Raw genomic sequence first — 12202 nt, 5'->3', positions numbered from 1 at the left:
ATTCTTCTCTTCTTTCGAGACTCACTGCATTTGGCTGTTTTCTCCCATTTCTCTGAGGATTGCAGTGATCTATCGGCCTCCTGGACCGGTGTCCTGCTTTCTTGATGACTTCTCTGCCTGGCTACCCTACTTTCTCTCCTCTGAAATACCCACTATCATTCTTGGATATTATAACATCCCCATTAATGCGAACAACCCAGCTATATCCCAACTCAACCTAACCTCATCTTTTGCCTTAACACAATGGACACAGTCCTCCACTCACTCTGATTGGAATAGATTAGACTTTGTTTTCTCCCATCTTTGCACTCCCTACAACCTCACAAACACCCCCTTTCCTCTCTCTGATCACAATCTCATCACCTTCACAGTGTCCTCATCTTCACACACCTATCCCTCCAAGCAGCAAACAATTACCTGCAGAAACCTTCACAACTTTAACCCTTCTCTTTTCCACTCTGCAACTGACCTCCTCTATGATAGAATCTCTCCCCTGTTCTGCCCTGATCTGATCACTTCTGTCTACAACAGTTCGCTTTCAGCCATACTAGACTCACTTGCTCCTCTAACTACATGAAGTATCAGACCCCGAACATTATAACCGTGGCAGACTGATGACACCAGAAATCTTTAGAGTTATAGTTGTGCACTGGAGCGACTGTGGCATAAAACCAAATCCCAGCAAGCAATCACCCTATATAAATCTGCTTTCTTAAAATACAATTCCTCCCTCCATGCTGCCAAACAAGCCTACTTTGTCACTCTTATTAATACCTTGTCATCCAGTCCTCATCTTCTCTACTTTTAACTCTCTACTTTCTACACCTCCACCCAGTAACTCACTCACTGCTTACGGGATTGCCAAACAATTCAAAAACAAGATAGATGCAATTCGTAGGGGCATTTCCACTACACAGACATCTATCCCATTTAGCATACCTTATACTAAACCTCCCTCAACACTTTCCTCTTTTGACCTTGCTACTACTGAAAAGGTCACTAAAGTTTTCTCAGAAGCCTGTCTCACCACCTGCCCCCTGGATTCTGTCCCCTGACAACTACTATGGTCACCTTCTTCTTCTATCCTATGCTCGCTTACTAATATCTTCAATCTCTCCCTCTCTACTGGCACCTTCTCCTCCCCACTAAAGCAAGCACAGATCATTCCCATACTTAAAAATCCCTCATTGGACCCCACCAAACTGAACAACTTTAGACCCATCTCCCTGCTCCCGTTTACCTCTAAACTCTTAGAATGCTTAGTCTACAATCAACCTGAGCTCCTACCTCACTGACAACAACCTTCTTGACCCTTTACAGTCTGGCTTTCGCTCACTACACTCCACTGAAACTACCCTACTAAAACTCACTAATGATTTACTAACTGCTAAAACCAATGGCCACTACTCCATACTCTTACTACTTGACCTCTCTGTGACTTTTGATACTGTTGACCATCCCCTCCTCAAAAAAAAACTCCACTCTTTTAACTTCCGAGACTCTGCTCTCTCCTGGTTCTCTTCCTACCTATCGCAGGAATCCTTCAGCGTTACCTATAACTCTGTCTCCTCCTCTCCACTTCCTCTTTCTGTTGGGGTCCCTCAAGGTTCTGTCCTTGGACCCCTTCTCTTCTCCATCTACAACTCCTCCCTTGGTCACTTGATAAACTCCCATGGCTTTAAGTACCATCTCTATGCTGATGACAAACAAATCTATCTTTCTACTCCTCACCTCACCCCTTCATTCTCCTCTCGCATTACTAACTTACTAAGTGACGTATCGGCATGGATATCACTCCACTTCCTCAAACTAAATCTTTCTAAAACGGAGCTCTTACTACTCCCTCCAGCCTGTGCCCCTCCCCTGACTTCTCCATGAAGTTCAATAATATAAACATCAGTCCCTCCCCTCATGCCAGAGTAATAGGTGTAATCATAGACTCTGATCTGTCCTTTCAGCCCCAAATCCAACCGCTGTCCAAATCTTGTAGACTTCACCTCCACGCAACATCTCCAAGATATGCCCATTCTTGACCTTTGAAACCACTAAGTATCTTATTCACTCCCTTGTTATCTCTCGCCTTGACTATTGTAACTCCCTCACTGGCCTACCTAATCACAAGCTATCCCCTCTTCAGTCTATCATGAATGCTGCTGCCAGACTCATCCACCTTACTAACCGTTCCATATCTGCCATCTCTCTCTGCCAATCCCTCCACTGGCTTCCCATTGCCCAACGAATAAAATTCAAAAAATTAACAATGACATATAAAGCCATTTATAACTCTGCCCCAAATTACATCACCGATCTTGTCTCCAAATATCACCCAAACCATCCTTTCCACTCCTCACACAACCTCCTGCTCTCTAGCTCCCTTGTCTCCTCCCATGCTTGTCTCCAGGTCTTCTCCAGTGCCTACCCCATCCTCTGGAACTCTCTACCCCAATCTATCTAACTATTGCCTGCTCTGCCCACTTTTAGGCAATCTCTGAAAACCTATCTCTTCAGGGAAGCCTATCTTGCCGTCAGCTAATAACCGAATCTTCTATTTCTCCTATCAGTTCATCCCCCGTAGTTATTACCTTTTGTACCACCAGCCCCTCCCTCTTAGATTGTAAACTCCAAGGAGCAGGGCCCTCCTAACCCTCTTGTATTGAACTGTATCGTTGTTGTATTGTCTCCCTTTATATTGTAAAGCGCTGAGCAAACTGTTGGCACTATATAAATTCTGTATAATAATAATTGTCTAGGGCTAGGCTTTAATTCTTTTTGGCATGCAAGTATTTCTTATTTTAAATTATGTTTGCTGACAGTTAAAATGTTACCTGAGCTACAAATTCTCTTGATTAAAGCAAATTCGCCTACCATCTCCATGCTTTATTTTGTTGAGAAATCACGTTGAAAAACACTGCCTAGCAATTCTAGCTGCTGCCATCTTTACTAAGGGCAGATGATTCGTATAACATTTACTAACTGGAATCCAGCTGTCCTTCACTCTGGCATGCAGGTAGGAGGGTGTACTTAGTTGAGAAAGCTCCCCTCTTGCAGATGAGAAAAAATTGCATAAAGACTCCTGGGACATATGATGTCATTTTGGCCTAGAGCAGGAACCAACTGAAGAAATGTAAAACAAATTAAAACAAGTAAATGTAATATACCTACCTATTTACTAATGTTAGCAGCATAAGGATTAAAACAGGTAATGCTGATTGAGACTGAGATTGAGTTTAGTTCTGCTTTAAAGTGTTACTAAACCCATCTGTATATGCAGTAAAGCATGCTTGTTATACTCACTATGGAACCTAAGGGGTTAATTCTCTGCACTGTGTAAAAAGGCTGTTTGATCCTGTCTTCTCTGATCCTCCCCTTCTTCCAGTGCCCCCCTCTTATCTCCTGATAAGACATATTGTGTGGCGTCACTCTGCACATGCTCAGTGTGGTGTGCATTGCTACAGAGGTTGTTTTTTCTTGGGAGAATGCGTGTGATTAGCACAGGGCCAATCAGCACTGTCCAGACAGAGGTCAGCAGTCCTGCATCCTCCTACAGCAGAATGAAAACTCCTCCTACAAGCTTCAACATGTGCTCAGCTGGACACTGATGGAAGTCACAAGACTGCTCTAACTACTGATGAGAAAAGGTATTTAGCAGTTTATATTTACTAAAATAATTGCATTTCCATGTTCTGTGTACTGTGGGAGATCAGATATAGTGAATGTAGGGTTCTGGGTTTAGTAACACTAAGTTTCTGAGGTGCATATGGTACAATTTTATCCTAAACTGGGATAACCAAGATGTAATAATAGCAAATCATAATACAGAAAGGACAAGAATAATTTGCACTATAGAAAGCACTTTTGAGAAAGAATTCTCATTGTTAAAAAGAGCAGAGTTCAATTTTTTTTTTACGAATACTTACAATATATACCACAGGTGACAACCCAAGCTGAAAGAAAACACAATAGTATTTTTGCAGTATTTCAGGTTGTGCAGGTGCTTACTGCTACAAGTAATTGATCCAGACCAAATAAAACAACATAAACATTAACAGGCAGCATCACCATCTATTACAAAAGATACATTTTGCCCATTATACAAATAATGTTTTCTAAGGGCTAGTTAACATTAAATGTAGTCTAGTACATTTTTTTCTGCATCAAAAATGCATTCCCAGTGTTTTCCATGTATTCCAATGACCCTAGTTCACACCAGTGCAGTCAGTTCCAGTCAGTTTCTGGTGCAGAAACAAAAAGTAGAGCATGCTGCATTTTTTCTGCACAGAACTGTACTGGAACACAGCAAACTGCATTGGAACGGAGTGTGGTGTGAACTGTAAGCAAAAATGTATCCGGAATGCATTTTTGTGGTGTGAACTGACCCTAAGGCAAGCAATACACATATAGTATAAATCAGCGTTTCATAAGCAGCTCTCAGTTATGGTACTCGTTAAAAGTATGCAAAATCTTGATGCACCCCAGTCTAAAATGTCTAGTCTAAAAACCAGAAATGTTAGGTATATATGTGGAGCCTGAGCCTGGGACAATGCATACTACTGGCTTGATGACCTGAGCCTCACATCGGAAGCCCCTCCTTCACATCAGGGGTTCCCCATCACATTAGAGGCCCCCAGTCACAAAGTCCCCTCATCACAGATCCTCCTAATCACACAGTCCTCCATTACGGAGGCCTCCAGTCACAAAGTCCCCTCATCAAAGATCCCCCCAATCACACAGTCCTCCATTACAGAGGCATCCAGTCACAAAGTCCCCTCATCACAGATCCTCCTAATCACACAGTCCTCCATTACAGAGGCCTCCGGTCACAAAGTCCCCTCATCACAGATCCTCCTAATCACACAGTCCTCCATTACAGAGGCCTCCGGTCACAAAGCCCCCTCATCACAGATCCCCCTAATCACACAGTCCTCCATTACAGAGCCCTCCGGTCACAAAGTCCCCTCATCAAAGATCCCCCTAATCACACAGTCCTCCATTACAGAAGCCTCCAGTCACAAAGTCCCCTCATCACAGATCCCCCTAATCACACAGTCCTCCATTACAGAGCCCTCCAGTCACAAAGCCCCCTCATCACAGATCCCGCTAATCACACAGTCCTCCATTACAGAGGCCTCCAGTCACAAAGTCCCCTCATCAAAGATCCCCCTATTCATACAGTCCTTCATTACAGAGGCCTCCAGTCACAAAGTCCCCTCATCACAGATCCCCCTAATCACACAGTCCTCCATTACAGAGCCCTCCAGTCACAAAGCCCCCTAATCACACAGTCCCCTCTTCAGCTCTACTTTTTGACTCCAGGAGTACGCCAGAGGGTGGGAGGTGGAAGGGATCTTAAGGAAGTGGAATTCTATCTTTTCCTGATTGCTGGGGGGGGGGGGTGGTCCTGCAGGCTGCCTTGCCTGGAGTCATGCATTACCATGGTTTAGAGGAGCCAGCCGCAATCAACATAACAACAAATTATACCATGCGTGGCGGCCCTACAACATTACTGATTGTTATGGAGGAAAGAGAAAATTTGGTCCTGTGCTTACAGAGCCCTAGGGGAACCTAGGTGACACTCTAGGGTGCCACAGCAACCTGGTTGTTAGGGACTGATATCAATATCTGGCAAACTCTAAGCAATTGTTTAGAAAACTAATGTAATAATAGGATTTGTACACATTTACACATCTATCATATTAATTTGAACTGCTTAGCTGCAGCAGGTAGGTGACGGAACAAACTGGCAGTAGGGTTGGGCATTGTGAAGTGGAGGATGAATACACATTTCCAAAAAGATGTCATTGGAAAAAAGCACCATTTTTAAAAGCATCAAAACAATTCTTGATTCCAAGGCAATTTTCACAATTGGTGCTGCAGTCACAGGGATAAGCTGTGAGCTGAGGTTGCTCATTGGTTCACGGTGAACCCAGTTCACAAACCCAGCAAACTAATGCAGCTTTTTTTTAATATCGTAACCAAGTACCAAAAATGCACTTTCTGCCTTTGAACTGTGGTCAGGTGGCCTAGAATGGCCAATAATGTGGGTTTCCCTGTGTGCTAGCCCCTTCCCTATAAAAGGCATAGTTCCCAGCAGCCTTTTGTCAGTGTGTGCTGGAATAGATAGGGGGAGCTGATATTTTCTACATAGGGAGAGATTAACTTAGTGTTGTATTGTGCTACAATTACCAGGGAGTGACATTTGCTACTATACAGTGGTATAGGTAGTGCTATACACACTGCTGCATTGTGCTACGTTACTGCCAATAGCATTGTGGTGGGCGACATACTAGTGTGTACCCCCCACCTCCCACCTTAGTAAGCTCTGCATGGAATGAAATGTATTGGGGTGTCTGCTGTCAAGTGGAACAGTCAATAAATCAATAATCAATAACAGTCAATATGTCGATAGTCAAAACACTCAATACATTTGTACAAAGCTTTTAAATTGCGGGTGTCTTTCCCTTCCCTTTGTGATTTTTTTTGGGATTAATTCCTTGGAGCAACAATAGAACAAGGTGCAAAATGATCTAACTATTTATAAAGCATTCAGAAAACAGTAAATTATTCAGTAACTGCCTAAACACACTTGGGTTTACACAATGAGCTGCATAAGCAGATAAAATATCTCCTTTTCCACAACGAAAAAGGTGATTCTCAGGTGGTGCATTCTTATCAAACTCCTCGTCTTTGTCAGGCAAGACAGTAATGTCTGCTTTGGCAATCAAAAAATATTAATGAGCTTCAATATGCTTGGCCTTTCTGCAATTGCCCCAACAAAGTCAGTTGGATAGAGGACCTTATGCTTTGGCACCCACATCAATCATCTTTGGATCTAGAGTTCCAATTGGTTTGTAAACGCAGAGCCATAATAAATCATTCTATCAGTACAGATGTCTCTGGGAGCAGAAAAAGATTGTCCTGCCTTTATTTAAATTAGAACTATAGGAAAAACCTTTTTTTTTTCATTTTGGATAGCGTAAGGGACACTTCTTTCCCTTGTCAAATTATTTTTTTTTTCGTCCTTTGCTTCCCATTGCAGAGATTTCTCTTCACTTCCTGTCGATGGCTGAAGCAGGAAGTGAGAGAAAATCCCTGTAAATTAAGAGAATTCTTTGGGGATCCCCAAGTCACCAGAACTAGTGTCCCCATTGCAAGATTTCGGATTTTCTTTTACTTTCACTTTCAGCCCTGGTTCACACTGATGTACAGAATTCGCAGCATTTTCTGTGCAAATTCAGCACCACATCAGAATCACACCCCGTTCATGCGAACCGCTGCGGGTGTGTAAGTTCACAACACCCCGAAAGCAGTCCGCAAAATGCGGTGCGATGTGAAGAAACGGATCGCATAGGTGTGAACACCTTTGCGATCCGATTCTAGTGCGGACCAAAAAAGGGCCTTACACCTTTTTGGTGCAGATGCACTGTGATTAGAGCCATACAAAATGTATGGCTCCAATCACACCGCACACAAATCTTATGTGATTTGCACAGGAATGCGCTGCGGTGATACGTGATATACCGCACTGCATATAAGTGAACCCAGGCTCAAGCGTAATGATAAACAGGACAAATAGAGAGGGTGAATCTCCTCAACAAGGACACAGATAGAAATAAAAACTGACGTGTTCTAATCCCTTTCCACTCTATCCAAAACTAAAAGAAAACGATGACACAGTCTCCCCCACCAGGTAAGTGACAGATACCCCTCCACCACCAAGTAATGACAGATGACCCCCTTCCCCATTAAAAATGCAAAATTCCTTTTTAATAACATGCCTGGGGGATGCCATTAACCTGCCTGTGAAGTGGTGCATATGTATGATGAATACAACCAATTGCACCAAAATTAACATTTATAAAGACATTTACTGCTCCTGGCTGCTTACTTTTGTTTGTAAACAAAGTGGTCGGAGATTCCCTTCACCTTTACAGAAAAAATTATAAATGCACATTTTTGGCAGAAAAAAAATGTGCATTTAATATTTGTTTAGTGCAGGAACCTTGAAAGCATTGCACCCATGATCAGCAAATCATGGGTGCAATGTGGTCGCCTGCAGACATTTCCCCTGGCTTTCAGACCCTACCTCTATGCAAGCCAGAGGACATTATTATTATTATACAGGATTTATATAGCACTAACAGTTTGCTCAGCGCTTTACAATATAACGGGAGACAATACAGCAACAATACAGTTCAATACAAGAGGGTTAGGAGGGCCCTGCTCATTGGAGCTTACAATCTGTCAGTGGACTATGAGACAGCTCAACATCACCCTCGCAGACCATTGATACTACTAGTCCATCTGCCAGAATGGCAGACGGTACTTATAGTATATTTATTTTAAGGAATCCGTGAATGAATGATGCAGCTGCATGGGTGGAGCCCCCCACAGCCACACTGGTTTTAGAATATGACAACAGATGCTGTTATGGGGGTAAGGGGATGGGGGAGAGGGGGCATAAGCTGGAACATGTTACATGTTCCACCATAAATACAGGTGAAACATTGAACATGTTCCAAAGGTGAACTTTGCCTCTAATGGGATCCCTAAACAAGAAAAAAATGGCATGGATATATTTGTCCTTGATGAGGAATATGGTATTGATTTTAATGAGGAACCCCATGCAAATACAAGTAAGCAATTAACCCAAACTCACTATATGAAGATTATTGTACAATTCACAGAGTTCCTTTGTTTTCATGGATATTCTAGTATAGACACATATACCGAACTGATATGAGTTTTGTTTCGTTTCATGACCCCTGCACCTGAAGTCAGGTTTATTTGATATTACCATGTTGTATCTAATGGTGTGCTAGCTGCTGGTTTAGAGATTTTACCCTTTAGCACAGTTTTTTATTTTAATTATTTTAAACAAGTAAAAAGCATAGGATCCCTCAAAATTCAAACAAAACCCTGATCTGAGCATTCAGCCTGGGCCTGGCAAGCAAGCCAGGAAAGAGGGGGGACAAATATGTAAAGTGAACCGTGCCAGACCGCATGCCCTCAACATGGAGACTTTGGCAAATCCCCATAGTGATGAGGACAAGGAGTTCTTCCACACAACCCTGGCTCAGGGGTTGTGGGAGTGAGACTTATCATAATCTGAAAGTCCCCTTTAAAAACAAGGGGCCCTCCAGATATGTCCCACTTCATGCAGATGAGTAAGGAATGTATACTCATTCAGAAAAAAGTGAAAGAAAAAAAAAAAAGACACTGACACAGTTTTTGTCAAGTCCTTTATTATAAAAAACAAAAATGCCCCATTATGTAAAAATCCATCATAAACCATGTCATCCTGCGGTACAGGTCCTCGTCAGTCATGATGATTGAAACCCGCCATCCCACAGAAAGAAAAACCCACTGACACGTTGCTTCTTGTTACTCACTCATCATGAATGACAGCTCCCAGTCTTTGACAATAAATGTAAACAAAGAGACGGGATCTCCCAGGGGACTTCATTGACCAAAAATGGCCTTGTCCATAATTGGTTAATGCATGCTCAGGTCAGAGTCTGGTATAGAATTTGGGGGATACACACTTTTTTATACTATCCTTGCCCCTGCCAGGAATCCCCAGCTAGAAGCTGAATAGGTTGGGGAGAGATGAGTCATGGTTTTTAGGATGTCAGGGGCTCCCTAAAACCCAGGAGTCCTATGTGGAAAGCTGTCACATTGGGCAGCGGTAGTAACATCGCTGTTGAATCTATCACTTTCTGCTGTAGCTGGAGGTTCAACTCAGGTCTGACTCTGAATACCCTTTTAGTCCAATCCTCTGCTGAACCTCATGAACAAGTGATTCAACAAGTTCATCCTTACAATTTAGAAAAAGAAAAAAAATACATCTGGAATTACAAAATACTGTTTAAAACAAAAATCATTTTAAAAAAATGACTACATCAGCATGCAGACCCTTTGCCTCTCACTATAAACCTTCCTCATGCTTTGGTGCACACAAGAGTTCCACACACGCATCCAATGGTAGGCTGCACACAAGGGACAGACCAAAGCCACATTGCAGAAGGGTTGCCATCCTACAGCCTTAGGTTTTCCACCTTCAGCTATCCCTAAAGTGCAGAGGATCTAGCCACCATCATGAAAGGAGGCAAAGGGTTTCTTCGTACCACATCCTCAGAGTAGGACATTTAAAGCCCACTGTTGAAACGTTGGCATTAGATTTCCCCAGGTTTTTCCATTATATTGGGGTGGGAGGGGTTAAACACCCACTTTGAAGCCTTCTCCAAATAGTTCCTCTTAACCAGCAATACCACAACATTCCTTCTCATATCCCTCTTTTGCCTCCTGCTGCCTCATGCCTTTCCACATATTGGAAGGCAGGGATAGCCATCAGTGAAAATGAACGGTGCTGACTCTGGACTTCCGGCCCAAATTATGGCAGCTGAGTACCTGTCCTTGAGGTGTAACACACTGTACGCCACTAAATGAAAATGAGGTTCAATAAAAAAGAGGCTACTATGCTCCAATGAGGAGGAAGAGGAAATGGAAAAGGCCACATTAAGAGTCCAAAGAAATGACTGATATATGCACCCGTAAGAAGGAAGAGGAAAATGGGGCATTGGGAGTCCAGAAAATGGTTGATATGTGTTCTTGAGGAGGAGAAGGATGATGGAAATGGATAATTAGCAGTCAAGTGGCTGCTCTGCACCCAGGGGGGACAGACCCTTCACTACCTCCTGTTAAATTCAACATACATGGACACATAGGCTTTTATTGAGTTCAGTTCAGGGGCTTTGGCAAAAAAAACGCCAAAAGCTCCTAAACTCACATTTAGGAGCAGCTATGTACATGAGGCCTTAGACTCCATGTACACGAGCCTACCCTGACCACCGGCTGCAGGAAACCGCAAATCACGGCATAACGCTGTAGCCACAATACCGCGATTTTGCCACAGTTTTGCATTTTCCCGCAGCTGGCGGTCAAAACGTTCCTACCGTTCCTAATGGACACATAGGCTTTTATGGAGTTGAGTTTAGGAGCTTTGCCAAAAAAATGCCAAAAGCTCCTAAACTCGAGTTTAGGAGCAGCAGTGTACATGGAGCCTTACAATTGTTGAACAATGCATTGTTGAAAGGGCAGACAACCATTTTTATTTTTGCATAGGTACAAGGTAGTGTATTGTACTCAGATCACATTGCTATCCCATGTTTCCATTACCAGGACAGGGGCAGCCTTACAATTAAAAAATATATACATATACATTCCCATAACATTTTCAAACAATTGTAAAAATGTAAACAATACCTTGCAAAATGTTTTTTTTTTACAACACACAAACAACACGCACACAACATCTACTCTACGACAGCCTCACGCTGTCTCTAGACGTTTGCCTGTTAAAGTGATATTTGGGTAAGGGCAGGCAAGCTGTGGCCATTTTTTATTTATTTATTACAGGTACTTATATAGCGCCATCAATTTACGCAGCGCTTTACATATATATTGTACATTCACATCAGTCCCTAACCCTCAAGGGGCATACAATCTAAGGTCCCTAACTCACATTCATACATACACATACCAGGGCCAATTTAGACAGGAGCCAATTAACCTACCAGCAAGTCTTTGGAGTGTGGGAGGAAACCGGAGTACCCAGAGAAAACCCACGCAGGCACAGGGAGAATATGCAAACTCCAGGCAGGTGTTGCCATGGTTGGGATTCAAACCAGCGACCCTAGTACTGTCAGGCAGATGTGTTAACCATTTAGCCACTGTGCTGCTCATATTGGATGTTACAATTAGTTTTTGATGCTGCCTGCAATTTCCCCTAGTCATACAATTTGGCCCATTCATTTCATGCTGCCTGCCCTTCCCACTGCCTTTTTTTTTTCCTATGCTTTTCCAAAATAACAGCACCACATCCCTCCTACTCTATGGTGGGATTAGCAGAAGAGACAGAGAGAAGGGCGCACTAGCTGTCCTCCAAAAAATAAATGGCTGCTATGCATCCTTGCGGAGGAGGAATAGGTGAATTAGCAGCCCTAAAAATAAAATGGCAGCTATGTGCCCTTGAGGAGGAGAGGAGGGGGGGAGACATTAGCAGCACTCTAAAAGAAACTGGCTGCTCTTCACCGGTCAGGAGGAGAAGGAGGACAATATCGCGCTAGCAGCACCATTAAAGAAAGAGGTTGCTTGTGTCCTTGAAGAACGAAGAGGACATACCTTTTGCTGTTAATCAGTTTCA

Source organism: Staurois parvus, unplaced genomic scaffold (assembly GCF_062004578.1).
Source record: "Staurois parvus isolate SC_StPar_1 unplaced genomic scaffold, SC_StPar_1.0 ptg000059l, whole genome shotgun sequence".
NCBI classification, from domain to species: domain Eukaryota; kingdom Metazoa; phylum Chordata; class Amphibia; order Anura; family Ranidae; genus Staurois; species Staurois parvus.
The sequence above is the reverse complement of the archived record's forward strand: the minus strand, read 5'-3'. Positions refer to the sequence as shown.